At 30.6% G+C, this 14,043-nt stretch overlaps 1 protein-coding gene and 1 long non-coding RNA gene across 5 annotated transcripts in view; one reads left to right on the forward strand and one right to left on the reverse strand.

Annotated features, from left to right (window-relative positions):
• The window catches only part of LOC105833817 (microtubule-associated protein Jupiter), a 166,231-nt gene that overhangs the window by 123,355 nt on the left and 28,833 nt on the right, over positions 1–14,043 (forward strand). The window lies entirely within an intron of this gene.
• Positions 1,033–11,205, reverse strand: LOC118647124. Its single transcript, XR_004964437.1, has 2 exons — positions 2,077–11,205; positions 1,033–1,299 (listed from the first exon to the last, which is right to left on the reverse strand). It is a non-coding gene; the product is annotated as an uncharacterized LOC118647124 (long non-coding RNA).

Raw genomic sequence — 14,043 nt, forward strand, 5'->3', positions numbered from 1 at the left:
AAAAACTACCTGTTATTTCTCTTTATTTCTCATATCTAAAACTCTCTCACTCGCTGTGTCTCCTTCTAATTACTTGCCAAACGTAATCTCCCGCTCTCTCTTTTTCAAACTTTTTATCTATCTGCATACCTTTTTCCAATCAAACTTCTTTTTTTCTGAAAGATATATTTAAAAAAAATAAATTTTTTAATTAAATTATAAATTATAATACATTTTCAGGTTGTTTCTAACTTCAAACTCCTTCTTGTCAGTCAATGTACGCTCATAAACTATTTTTACCTATCTCTTTTCTATCCTACTAAGGAAAGAATACAGAAATATTATTACGCAAAATGTCAAATTCTTAAATACCTAACCCTCTGCCTACACCTTATTTTTCTCCCGATTCCTACACACAGGGCTTACGCTAACCCTAAAATTTCGTTGACTTTTATATCTCCAAATGTATTTAATCAATTTTAACTTTTTTTTTTAATCAAAAGGAAAAAATCTCAGAATTATGATGGTCTTGGCTGAAAAGTCGAAGATATTAAAAGAAAAGAGATTTTTTTAAAAGAATGAGAAAGGAACGAAAAATTTTTGTAAAAATTTGCCTTTTTTTCAAACGCCCGTATTTATTAGAAAAAAAAAGCTAAAGTAATTAAAATAATGATCAATGGAAAGGGGAAGAGTTGTACTTTAAGAATCTATTGTCAGTTTTTTTATTCTGTTCAAAAAATATATTTATTTCGTAATGTGAATTTAGTAAAAATGTATGCAGTTTAAACATAATAGTAAAAGCAAATAGTAATATTTATTTAAAAACAATTATTAATACACAAAAACAATTATTAATACAAAAAATATTTATTACAAAAGATTTTATTTGTTATAGAAAAAATTTTTAATTTGTAATGCTACAATTGCAGCATATTTTCGCAAAGTGATCGCGACATTGGTAATATATATAAGTACTGTATGCGTAAATGATAAGTAATGAACAAAAAAATAACTTTACTTACCCTTCAAATTTGGAACTTTTTTTTGTCTGGGTTTTTTTTTTTTTTTTTTTACGTTCCCTACACACGGGGTAACTGTAACTCCAACACACACTTTCGATGCTCCTACTTCTGTTATTTTCAGAACATTCACAACGTCCAAAGAGGAATAAGTAGAGCAGAGTTCAAACTTTTTTTCCTCCCCGGTTTCAGCGTCCCCTTGCTAAATACTTTTAAGTAGCGAACATTTCAAAATCGACTGGGGTTACCATAACCCTATGTGTAGGCAGAGGGCTAATATTATACCTTATTATTACAGCATCTTCTACCTCTCACACTCAAACTCTTACACTAATCTCTTTTTCTTTTTCTATCAAATTTCTTTCGTATCTCAAATACGGGAACTAGCTCTCGTTCTCTTTCTTAATCAAATTTTGTTTTTCAAATATTTCTTTCTCTTTTTTAAATACGGAGAACTGTCAAAAGTTTTTGAAAACTGTCAAATGCGGCAAACTGACAAAAGTTTGACAGCAGCAGACGACAGTATGAAACAAGTTAAGCTGGTCACACACACTTTCCGTAGAATGTAACAGTAAGGTTTTGACATGTTGGATTGGGCGACCATAACAGTAAGCGACTAAATCAAGTACGTGATTGGTCAAAACCTTACTGTTACGTTCTACGGAAAGTGTGTGTGACCCGCTTTACACAGCACGAACTTTACAACCAACAACCAATCAGCATTGCGGAAAAGCGGTGACAAAATAAATAACACCCTTTTTTTAAAAGTGGATTAAAATAAAATTATTTCATAATCTAAGTAATATTAGTACGTGAAAAAAATATAATAAAATTTCTTAAAAAATAAAAATAAAATAAATAAATAATAACATAAATAATATGCATGATATATACGTGAATGTCAAAAATATTATTAATAAAAAATTAATAAAATTACAACCCTCTAATGTTCAAGCTGCGATAAAGATAATTTGTTAATCTAAATAAAATTAGCATAATAACAATAATATAATTACGGCTCGCATTAATTGCATTCTTGTATATACATTTATCAATATCAATAGAGCTTTGGAAATACAAGCTGGGCACACCAAGTTTTTTATTTCAGTATTTCTTATCATTGATGACATTTCCATTTTTCAGATATAAATTTTTGAATAAATTTTTATATGGTTTTTCTAAGTTTTTAAAAAATATATACTTTGCTAATTTTATTTTTTTTAATTTTATATAATTTTTTTAATGGATGTTTATTAAATTTCTTCAAATTTTTTTTTTAAATCTACTTGGCTAATTGTATTGACCTCAAATTCATTTTTGAAAGCACGCTTTTATGTAGTTGCCGTATCTTTTTTACATTTTTAAGGTTTTTTAATGGGTTCTATTATGTTACGTTTTTGAAAAATTGAACGATAAAGTGATAAAAAAGCCATATTAAGCATAAAATTATCATATCACATTATGTGATATGCTAAAAACTTAATTTTTTATCAAATTAAGTTATATGTATAGTAAATTAAATAGAATTAAACTGTGGCAACATATTGCCGTAAGTATCATATGCTAAAAGTCTATTTTATAATTTTTATTTCAAATTTCAACTGTGACAAGGTAAAACTGAGAGATCGAATTGCATTTAGCAAGAAGAAAGAAACAACGGAATATCATTGTCCTCTTTCTTGAGTTTGAAAATAAGCTACTTTGTGTTTAATTAACGCATGTGAAATTCAGACGGATCTGAATCGAACGGCGTACTAATGCGTTGATAAGTTGATCATGAAACTGCGTAAAAAGATAGATGTACTACCATGTCACGGACACGACGATCGTTTGAATATTCAGAGAACTCCCACGGGACGAATAATCGTGTCGTCGTTCGCAGGTACCGCCCTCCAATTATCTCATCGGTTGCATTGTATTGCGAGAGAGGAAACGTAAGAAGCTATGTTCCAAGGTCTTCGTGTGTCGTATGCAACTCGTTCGAGTTCTTACCCGATTCGTATAAATTAGAGAAACTGGTTTCTCATTATGTTTTGTGCATGTTTCTTGCATGTAAAAATTATTCAATTTAGAGCAAATTCTCTCTTTTTTTACTCTTGAAATTATTATAATGTACTTGGAATTTAGTTAAGAAAGAAAAAGATCAACTTTAAAGTAAAAGTTAAAATTTTATTATTTACTTGCAAATTTCGTTATTCGAACAAATAGAAGATAAAAACTTGGCTCAAATTTATTTATTCAATAATATATTTATTCATTAATATAAAAAATTAAAATAAAGTTTTAATTAAAGAAATGCATGATAAGCGCGTGGAGTTTCAAAGAATGTCCCACTTCTACATACTCCGCCCGCGCGCCGTCTGATTGAGCAATTTTATTTATTAATAATTCAGTAAATAATAATCTAAGCCAAAATTAGTAAAAAAAACTTTTAGTTTAAAATTTTACCTTCTTTCACTCCGTAAAATAAAAATTAATCATTCTGGGACACCTTGTATATAAAAGAAATTTCAGAGAATTACGCCATAAATAGTGTAAATACTATAATAATTTGATAAAAAACGGTACAAATGTTGCAATTTCTTCCTTGATCCGTGTTTACTATTTATTATAGTAATTTTTACTACAAAATTTTATCAAATTGTCATAATATTTACACTACTTATAGTGTAATTCTCTGAAATTTCTTCTTATGGTCCGTAGCTACTATCGTACATAATAATTCTTAATATACAATTTTCTTCGCGTGTAAGAAGATACTAAGCGTGTAAAAATATAATAAATGGACGATATGTGAAATACATTCTACAAATATCCATAAATATATGAATTGTTTATATCTGAGAAATAATTGAGTTTTCGATTTATGTTTACTAAGACTTTTTTACGTATGTGTATTATTTATTATAATAATAATGTAAACGGATGGAATCTATATAGTATCAGTTCCTATACGTCATCTAGAGCTAAAGAGTTCCTCTGTAATCTCTGTTAAAATCACGGACTTAAAAATCCGTATATATAACTCTAGTGTCTGTCAACTCGACTTCGCGATTTGTCACTTACGAGTCCATCGCTCTCGCAACTTCAGAGTCACACGCATCTTTATTTACTATATAAATGTTAGATCCTTTTTTTAAATACTCTGTATATTTAACACTCTTTTTGAGAATTTTATAATTTCTTAAAATTTAGTAGAATATTATATTTTTATTTTGATACTATACTAGTTATTATAATAGTCATCTAAAAAAACACAATATGATTGTTTTGACAGTAATAGTACTAAAAAATTGGAATTCTTGATTTGAAAATATTGTTATTTTTTATCCGATATCTTTTCCTTTTAACTCGTGAAGTTTATTATTGAATAATGAGAATATATTTTTCTTGAAATTATATAAAATTTCTTTATACAAGTAAATGTTTTTTAATACTATTTCAACATTTGACATTTCGCAAACCAAGATATTTTTAAAACAAGAATATTTTTTTCTGTACAACAAAGTATTTGAAAATATATTTTATTTAGAATTTACTTCAAGATGTATTTTATTTTTCCTGTCTACAAAAATTTTTTGTTTCTTTTGAAACTAAATACTTTGATACGATTGATGTAAAGAATCTTAAAGAGCACAACAACCTATGATCTTGTCCAGTGATCGGAGGAAGTGTTAGAGACAGTTAAGTGCATAAACGGCGAATTGACTCACCGACACAGCGCTTTGTTCACGCAAAAAAAGACTTTGACAAGCTTGAAGTGCGTTGCTGCACAATACCGACAAGTGAAAATGTTACATTGTGCGCCAGTTGTAGTTGTAGTGAAGGAGTTGACATTTCGCGCGCTGATTTGTCATAATTAAAGCAGGGAAACAATGACCATTGTCCAAACATGCGATAAAAAAATTTGCTCGGCCGTACACTGTATTGGCATAATTCTTAATACCTTATTATTGACATTCCTTTTTTGGATCACACATAATATTCTTAGGAACTAGGCACTTGGGTATGATCTTTCTTAACCGTTCTTCTCTCACTTTTCAGAAATAAACTCTAACTTTGTTGCTCTATATTTGCGAAAACTTATTTGATTATTAAATATTCACGATTTACGAAGAAATTACTGAGCTCGGATGCGAAGTAAATAAAACTGGTAGTTTTTCTCAAAGTAAAAAATTATTATAAAATTGTCTGGATATTACATATATTACAGATTGTTAGTAGTCGGCATAAACTGGAAAAACTGCGAAAAATTTGGGAATCGAAAAATGTATTAATCTAATTAAATTAAATTATTGTTTAATTAAATTACATATTATTTAATTAAATTAATTAAAAAATTTTTTAATTATTTAAGAAAACATTGTAAAAAATTTGCCGATGTCGATGACGGCCAAGATATTATTTGTACATGTGACACATTTGGTCAAGGTAAAAAGTCAGATAAGGAGCCCTGGAAACTTGAAAACGAATTATTATTGCGCTGTCATAAATTTGGTTTTTTTTTTTTAAGACAAATGTTCGCGTGCCTATCAATTTTTAATCGATCATCTCTTTAGTTATTTTTTTGCACGGAATTATGCCGTGACAAGTCAAGTACAAGGGACATCGTACCAGATGGTACGACCTCATCGTTTTGAAATTCGTCGAAATACTCTCCTCGTGCCATCCACCGCGATTCTCCTACGAGATTAATCGATGTTTGTCATGACGCTGAGAAACAAGAGCCTCGTTGAACCTTTATCTTTTGCCTGGCAGTATTTTAATCCTTGTGAGATTGTATAAGAAAAACTATTTTTCTCACTAATACCTTTTTTTGTACATTTTTTTTTTACGTATTATATAAACCAAAAATTCCTTTTTACAAAACATTTCGAGAGTATTATTTCATAGGTAATTCTTGAATCAATGGAATTCAGATCGTAAATCATGAAAAATTTATGATTAAATATTAACGTTCATATTGAAGTCATTACAATTTTTCACGAATTATAATTTTCCATCTGCAACTGTGTTCAAAAGAACACGGCAGAATATTCGCGAACAGCCGGGCTATGAAGTTTTTACATATATTTATGTAACTAATAGATACTACTAAATAAATTGATGGTTGTCCCTTGATGACTAGCTGACTCACCGTAAAATGCAATGAGAAACAACGATGAGTCATTTGAATATGTAATTGACGAGAACAACATCACACTTTCCACAAAACCTGTCGCTACCTCGCAGAAGCGTTAATTCCGCTCATTATAGTTGTGCTGAGCAAAGTGGATAATGGTGGTGCCGTGACCTTATTTTCTAGCTGCGTCGATTAACCGGTACGGATGTATATCATGTCGGGTATACGCACATTTCGATGTACTCGCGTTGTCGCTCAGACCTCGTGAGTGTTATAATCAGTGTACATCGCGCCTTGATGATAGGTCTCAGCACCATTTATTCCTAGGATCCCGATAGTAGCTCCGTCGTCAGTCCCGTCATTCAATTGTCCAATAATCTAATAGAAAAGTCAGCGGTTAACGAACCCTTCTCCTCTTCTCTCTCTCTCTCTCTCTCTCTCTCTCTCTCTCTCTCTCTCTCTCTCTCTCTCTCTCTCTCTCTCTCTCTCTCTCTCTCTTTCTCTGTTTTTCTATGTATGTGAGAAAAATGATCTACAAGCGTGATACCGTAAACCTATTTTCAATTGCGTCTTGTAAAAAAGCGCGCGAGGCGTATAGCGGAACATTGTCCATAACCGCGTATCTCCTCTTCTTTCCTCTCTTCGAGCTCGATGCATACGATGTTTTTCTCCGGAGTGCAGTTAGTGTACGCAACGCTGGCAAATTACTTGAATTAGTTTCTCGTGTTTCTCGACGAAATGAATCCGCTTTAATTCGTTACGCTCGACATCTTTGGTTTGAACTTGAAATGTATGGAGCAGTTTAGGATTATTGCATAATTGTTCGATTTTTTAATGAATGAATACGAATACGTTTTGGCGAAATTTCGAAGGTTAATTTAACTGAGAATTAAGAAACGAATGGGACGAAAAAATATAACGTTCGTTCAAACATGCGTTTGAGTAAGCAAGCTAACTGTTGTAAACGATTCCATTCTTGCATGACTTTGATTTTATAAGTGCAATGTCATTATGCCTATTATTTTCTCGATTTTAAATAACAAGATTTTTCGCATCCAGCCTTTTGATACGCGTTTTCTTCATCATGTTCTTTGTCGTGATAGGAAATAGCTGGCGATTATCTCGCAAAGGTCTATTCATTTTTTCTCAGCTCTTTAGAGGGTTAAGTTACCGCGCACACTGGACGCGTTGCTACTCGCATCGTACGTGAACAGCTATAAAGCACATTTTTATGAGATAAGAAAGAAAATAAAGAAAACGTAAATAATCGATTCTGAGATCCAGGGCTGATTGATCGTGGCGCCCCAACAGCGCGTTGAAGACACAGGTTGATGATCCAATTAACGTGAGTGCTCGCATTAATGGATAGATGTGCAGAGGCGGGGTACACATATATTGCGTCATGTCATATATTTTTTGGTACACCCATCCTGTCCTCTCCAGGATCACCCGCTTCTTACGGATCCGATTGATTATCCTCGTTACTCGCGTCTTGTTTCGCGGCTACCTTTTGCGAAAGATACGCGTCCGACCTGTATTGGCAAAATCGTATATGTATATGTATCATGTCGCCAAGATACAATAGAGGCGTGAGATACAGTTAAAAATGTGAAAACTAATAGTTAATCTTTATTGTTAATTTACAATCTTGTACTGAATCAAACTCGAGTGTTTGTACTATTAGAGAATGATTATTACTACTGGAAAAATTTGATATTTTTAAAAATTCATTTTTGCTTTTAAAAATTATAAGTTTTCATGGAATCTTATTGATACTTTATAGAAAAAATTTTTTAATTTTATTTTTAAATTAAAGTTCTATTTTTTTTTTAATAAAATATGTATTACAATTAAAATTTACGTTATCGAATGTGTACCACTAGTGTAATAACAAGGGGAAGCGTGCAGTAAACGAAGTGAGCGTGTGAAAAAGGATTGCAGAAAAGCATTATTTCACTGCCATTTATTGGCATAAAAATGACAAGTTGATTAATTACTTATGTAAGATAACTGTTCTGTGGAAAAAAGCATAATGGACAATTTTTCATGCACATATAACAAAAAGATACTTTGGTACGGTTAATAAGATATGATGATTAATAGTTAACACATATATACGAAAAATCTTTATATATAATTTTTTGCTAAAATTTAAGTATGATTGAATTTTCATTGACTGTATTAATTTTATCGTACTAAACTCACCAATTTTAGCATTAGATATGTATTCGGCATCGTAAAAGATATCTAAACATAAGTTTTTTAAAAAATATGAACATTTAAAAAATGTTGATATCCGCTATATTTAATTCAACTTGAATTTAGATTACAATTTAGATTACAACTTAGATCACGGATAAATAATTGGAATATATAAAATTGTTGTGTCAAATTGTAGATTATTATTTGTTCACTTCAACGACAAAAAATTCCATTTTTAATAATTAATATTTAATTTTTTATTAATCTTTTGTCATTTTGTGAGACAGTTTCGATATACTTTTTTCTGTTGTATTTTTGATTAATTATTTACAGTTTGATAAGAGTAAGTGTCATTTCACATATTTTTCATATTTATTAATATTTATTTCTTATTTGAAATCAAAGTCGAAAAAAAACTATTTTTTTCCGAGAAAATCTAGTTTCTTAAAAAATATTTGAAATTAGAGGCAAAAAATTTTATTAAATATTCTTTACATTTTAACATATGTATTTTCTTCCAGAATTATTCACATGCTAAGTTTTTTTTATAAACCAATTACTTTATTGTTTATTGTAAAGCTAAAGATAAAAAATTAGAAACTGTTTGAATTGTAACCAAACTACAGAATTTTTCAAACAAATATAATTTTCCAAGGATTTAAATATACTGGTCTAGTGCAATGTTCGGAATTAGTTGGCCTTTTCAGTTCGATTTTTAATGTCCCTATATAACAGTCATATAGAACCCGCTATTTTAAAGTTTTGAAATCTTTTCAAATTTGTAATCAGTAACCCAAGAACATGAAAATACAAAATTTCACAGAAATCCGTGAAATAGAGAAAATGTGTTTTTCGTCGATTTTACGTATAGTAGTTATTTCTTTGAAATTCGAATTGGAAGATACGTAACGTTAAAATCTTGATTGAGTGAGTGTTTCAAAAAATAAAAAATAAAATGAGAAATCGCAAATTAATACTTGGCAATCTACGTGTTCAATGAAGATATCTCTTGCATCAGTGATACTGCAATAAATCAAAAGAAGATTTCGCAAATCTAGCTGCGCGCAATTCTCTGACACTTCTGTCAACTTCTCTCCGATATGCAATCATCTGAGATGTAATAATGCGGAAATGTCCATTCATCATCGTGATAGTGCAACGCGTGAAATGTTACGCCGCTTAATGAAGGCCGCACGTTATTAATTAAATCGTAACGTCATTTCTTTGATCGCAAGTTAACAATCTTACTCTTATTCGTTAATTTGAAATAAGCGAAACGCACGATTGTTTATTCTGCACTATCACTTTGCAAATTGCTTACACCAAAGTGTGTTTCACACACACACACACACACACACACACATTTATATAAGAATGTCCAAAAGACAAATTTTAAAATCAAGTTGATATAAATCAAAATCTTTCTAGATATCCTGTATATGTATATTTTAAGAAATTTTATGACAAAGTTTATAAAATAATTTACAATATTTAGTTCAGAATCAATACTAAAGTGATGACGTTTTTTCTTTATTATGACGCAGTCAAGTTTTTTATTTAACTCAATTTTTTCTAGGCTTTTGTTGTTAATTCTATAAAGAAAGTAATCCTCGAAACTAGATTGTGTTTTTCAATGGGGCACGCATTCTCTAAGTGATATATTGCGTCTCTAATTGAAGCCTGCATGTTGTATTCTCCCATCCTCGAAGCAATTTGAGAGAGAAAGGAAGCGCTTCATATTCCTAATTACTATTACCCTCGACCCGACTCAATTTTTCTCCTCTTCCCTTCCCAGTTTTTTTACCCCTTTCTCTTTAGCTCATACGCACGTGATAAGGCGCACGTGCCGCATGCACCGTGCCTTATTAAGCGAAAATTAGTGTGGATTTGCACGCACAAATTCTATCGTCCGCGCGCTCTCTATTTACTGGTACACTATTCGACAACGATTTGTTCCTAGGATCTCTTACAGATATGTAATTCAAATATTTTAATCTTGCTTTTGACATAACAAAATATTAATTATGACTGAATCAATTTACTTTGGGACACATAATTTAGGAAACAACACTCTTGTATTAATTTTTGTACAAGAGTGTCGTTTCTTGAAGAGGTTCTAGGAACGAATCACGACACTCGATAACTCGTTGCTCGGGTTAAATCAAAGAGACGTCGGAGGGTTCGTGTCTTCACCCTTCGAATTGTCCGAACGACAACTCTGAAGAAGGGGGGCAGTGTTGCACGCGTCGCCCAGTATGATCCCGGGCCACGCGAGTCAGCTGGTCCAGCGGATCAATATTATCGATCGCCCAGTTGCCATGGAAAAGCATGTTGGTTTTGATTTTAATTTCTGAACTGTCAAGCTGATGTATTTTGGTGTATTATAACAAATACCGTTTTTCCCTTAAAAGATTAGGCCACTGCACAAAAAAAAAAATTTAACGATTATTTACGAAGATAAGTAATACAAGAAAGAAAATTCAAGTTAAGTATTTGATTGTTAATTTTTTTAAGTATACAAAATAATTTTTTATTGTTTTTTAATAAAAAATGTCGACGATAGACGTCCAGTAGCATAGCCCTTATTTTTTGGAAGCGTCTCACGGGTGGACGGATTTCTCTTAGAATTTTTGATCTCGTTACGATGACGTTACGATATAATTAATAACGTGCGGCCTTCATTGAGCGGCGTAACATCTCGCGCGTTGCACTATCACGATGATGAATGGACGTTTCCACATTATTACATCTCGAATGATTGCATATCGGACAAAAAACGCAAAGTTTTTAAGATCTAAACATTTTTTTCTAGCGAAGTACAGACGAAAATTTTTTTATTTTTTGCGAAAATGGCGTACATAAAAAAAATTATTTTTAAAGAAAAAATTACGTAAAAATATCTTATAACAAAAAAAGTTTACAATGAAATTAAATATCCACAGGTACTTCGTTGAAAAATTCTATTTTGAAGCTACAGTAAAAATTTCACGTCAGTGAAAAATTTCAAGTAAATCGATAAAGATTTGACCGAGTTATCGGTTCGTCCGATTTGAAAAAGACGGTTTCGAGAAAAACGCGTTTAAATAATGATATTTTTTAAATAAAATAAAAATTTAATTTACCACTATCTGCTATTTCGGCACCATATAGTTGTCATTCTAGATCGACATTTTTGTCTTCCTCTTTTTTTCTTAGTGATTTAAAGTCTCTATGAGCCTGTTTTGCCTTGTTTGTCAAGTGTGTGAAATTGGCTCTCCAAATCATCAAAGTATAGTTCTGATTAGAATTCTTCTTTCGAGCAATATAAAGAGTCCCTGATAATTTTTAAAAAGAGTTCTGGCGATTAAGATAACGAAAACACTTTTTGAAAAAAGACGGTTCACTTCACTATTTTTTTAAATCGAATTTTGAGATTGAATAGTTCTGAATGACTTAAACGCTTCATTTTGCGATTATCTAGAGTTTCTGATGCATAAAAAATTTTTTATTAATTAACCCTTTGACTGCACACTGGGTTAGCCACACCCAGGCCGATTTTCAAACGTGCGCCATTTTATAACGAGCAGTAATAAGGAGATGGAACATGGGGAAGAAAAAAGTTAGGTGTCTCTTTTATCTTATGCGTGCTTAATCCGGTCATTACTCGCTTAGTGCTTGCAGCAGCGTAAATGGAAGTTCGATTCTGGGTGTGATACACCCAGTGTACAGCGAACGTTACAAAATTGTGCAGAGCGGAAATTTAAAATGTAAGTAAAAGTAATTGCATTCGACTATAAATTACTTTTTTTTAAATAAACCAAATAAAAGAACATTAGTAAAGTATATTTTCGTGTATGACAAATTAATTTTTGTACCCGGAAAAAAAATTACTCTAAAATTGAAACTTACTCTCTAAATCTTAATCAGTGGATATTCACTGATTCGCAGTGGCATACTTATAACTGTGATAATCAGTGAATATTTACTGTCTTTCAATAATTTTCACTTTAGAATTAGTGTATAGTCACTGAAAGATCAGTGTATTTATTTCACTGATTGTCAGTGAAATATATACACTGATAATCAGTATGTATATCACTGGAAGTCAGTGTATTTTCACTGATTTGGTCGAGTTTTCACTAATTCTGATTTAGAGAGTACGTATTCAAATTAACGCGATCCTTGTTTCATATGTAAGCAATAATATATAATCTTCTTAGAAGAATTTGAAAATTTTGAATTTCACAATATTATAATCTTATTTCAATACTATAAGTATTATTTTAAAAATATGATATAATTGTTTGATAATTTTAGTCTAAAAAAATTATAATTTTTGATTTAAACATGTAGTATCTTTATCCGATATTTTTTCTTTTGCATTCAAGAAAATTATTCTTAAGTAACAAGAATATTATTTTCTTGGTTAAACTATATAAAATTTTGAAATAAATCTTCGTTCAAGTAAATCTTTTTGATTTAACAAAAATATTCCCTTATTTTCTGTGTATGTTTCCAAAGAAGTGAGTACACGGAAGAGAGGATAGTTGAACTTTTATTTTTTTTTATTTAAGTTAAATAAACAATAAATAATAATTAAAACAATAATTGTTGTCGTTTTATTTACAAACATTTTGATGATTTTGATTTTACGGTATTAACTGTCAGATCGAAAAATAGTGAATATTCATATCTTTAAAAAAATATACTTTTTGGTACAAATCAACAAATTGATAATAGATTCTTAAAATATAACTCTTGAGCTTTTTAATTACTATATTTTGAAGTATTTTTTCTTTTTTTTTTTTTCTACAAAATGCAGGCGTTTGAAAAAAAAAAACAATTTTTTATGCAAATTTTTTTTATTTATTGTCTGTCTATTGAACATATCTTTTTTCAGTTTATACATACGACTTTCTAACCTATTTTACCACAATTCTGAGAAATTTTCCTTAGAAATAAAAAAAATGTATTGAAATTCGTCGATTTTTGCTCGAAATACAACTCATCAAAGTTTTCCCGGTGTTGTACATCCATGTGTGCAGTGAACGTAACTTTTTGATAGTGTGCAGTCAGAGGGTTAAAGAAAGATAAAAAATTTTAAAAATTCTATTTTGAGATAGTTCCGAATGGTTTAAACGCTTCATTCTGCTATTACCTAAAGTTCCTGTTACATAAAACATTTATGGGATTGATTTAAAAAAATTTTTGGCGAAAGAAAATTTTTAATCACCTCTTGTTCAAATATCAATTAACTTGCAAACCGTTGATCTAATCGCTTTTAGCCATGAGACTTTTCGTCAGAACATGTCGAGAACTACTCAGAACTCTAGTCAGAACTATTTGGAACTCTAAAATAATTTTCGACGTCGGAACTTGGAAAACTTTCAATCATCTACCGTTCAAATATCGATTATCTTGCAAATGGTTGGCCTAATCGCTTTGGGCTATAAGACTTTTCGTCAGAACTCATTGAGAACAACCCAGAACTCTAGTCAGAACTACTCGGAACTTTAAAATAATTTTCGACTTTGGGACTTAATGGAAAACTCTCAATCATCTATCATTAAAATATCGATTATTTTACAAATTGTTGGTTTAATTACTTTGGGCCATAAAAATTTTCTTTCCGCCAAAAAATTTTTTTAATCAATCCCAAAAATTTTTTATGTATCAGGAACTCTAGGTAATCGCAAAATGAAGCGTTTAAGCCATTCAGAACTACTCGATCTCAAAATCGAA

The sequence above is a fragment of the Monomorium pharaonis genome, chromosome 8, assembly GCF_013373865.1.
Source record: "Monomorium pharaonis isolate MP-MQ-018 chromosome 8, ASM1337386v2, whole genome shotgun sequence".
Lineage (NCBI taxonomy): Eukaryota > Metazoa > Arthropoda > Insecta > Hymenoptera > Formicidae > Monomorium > Monomorium pharaonis.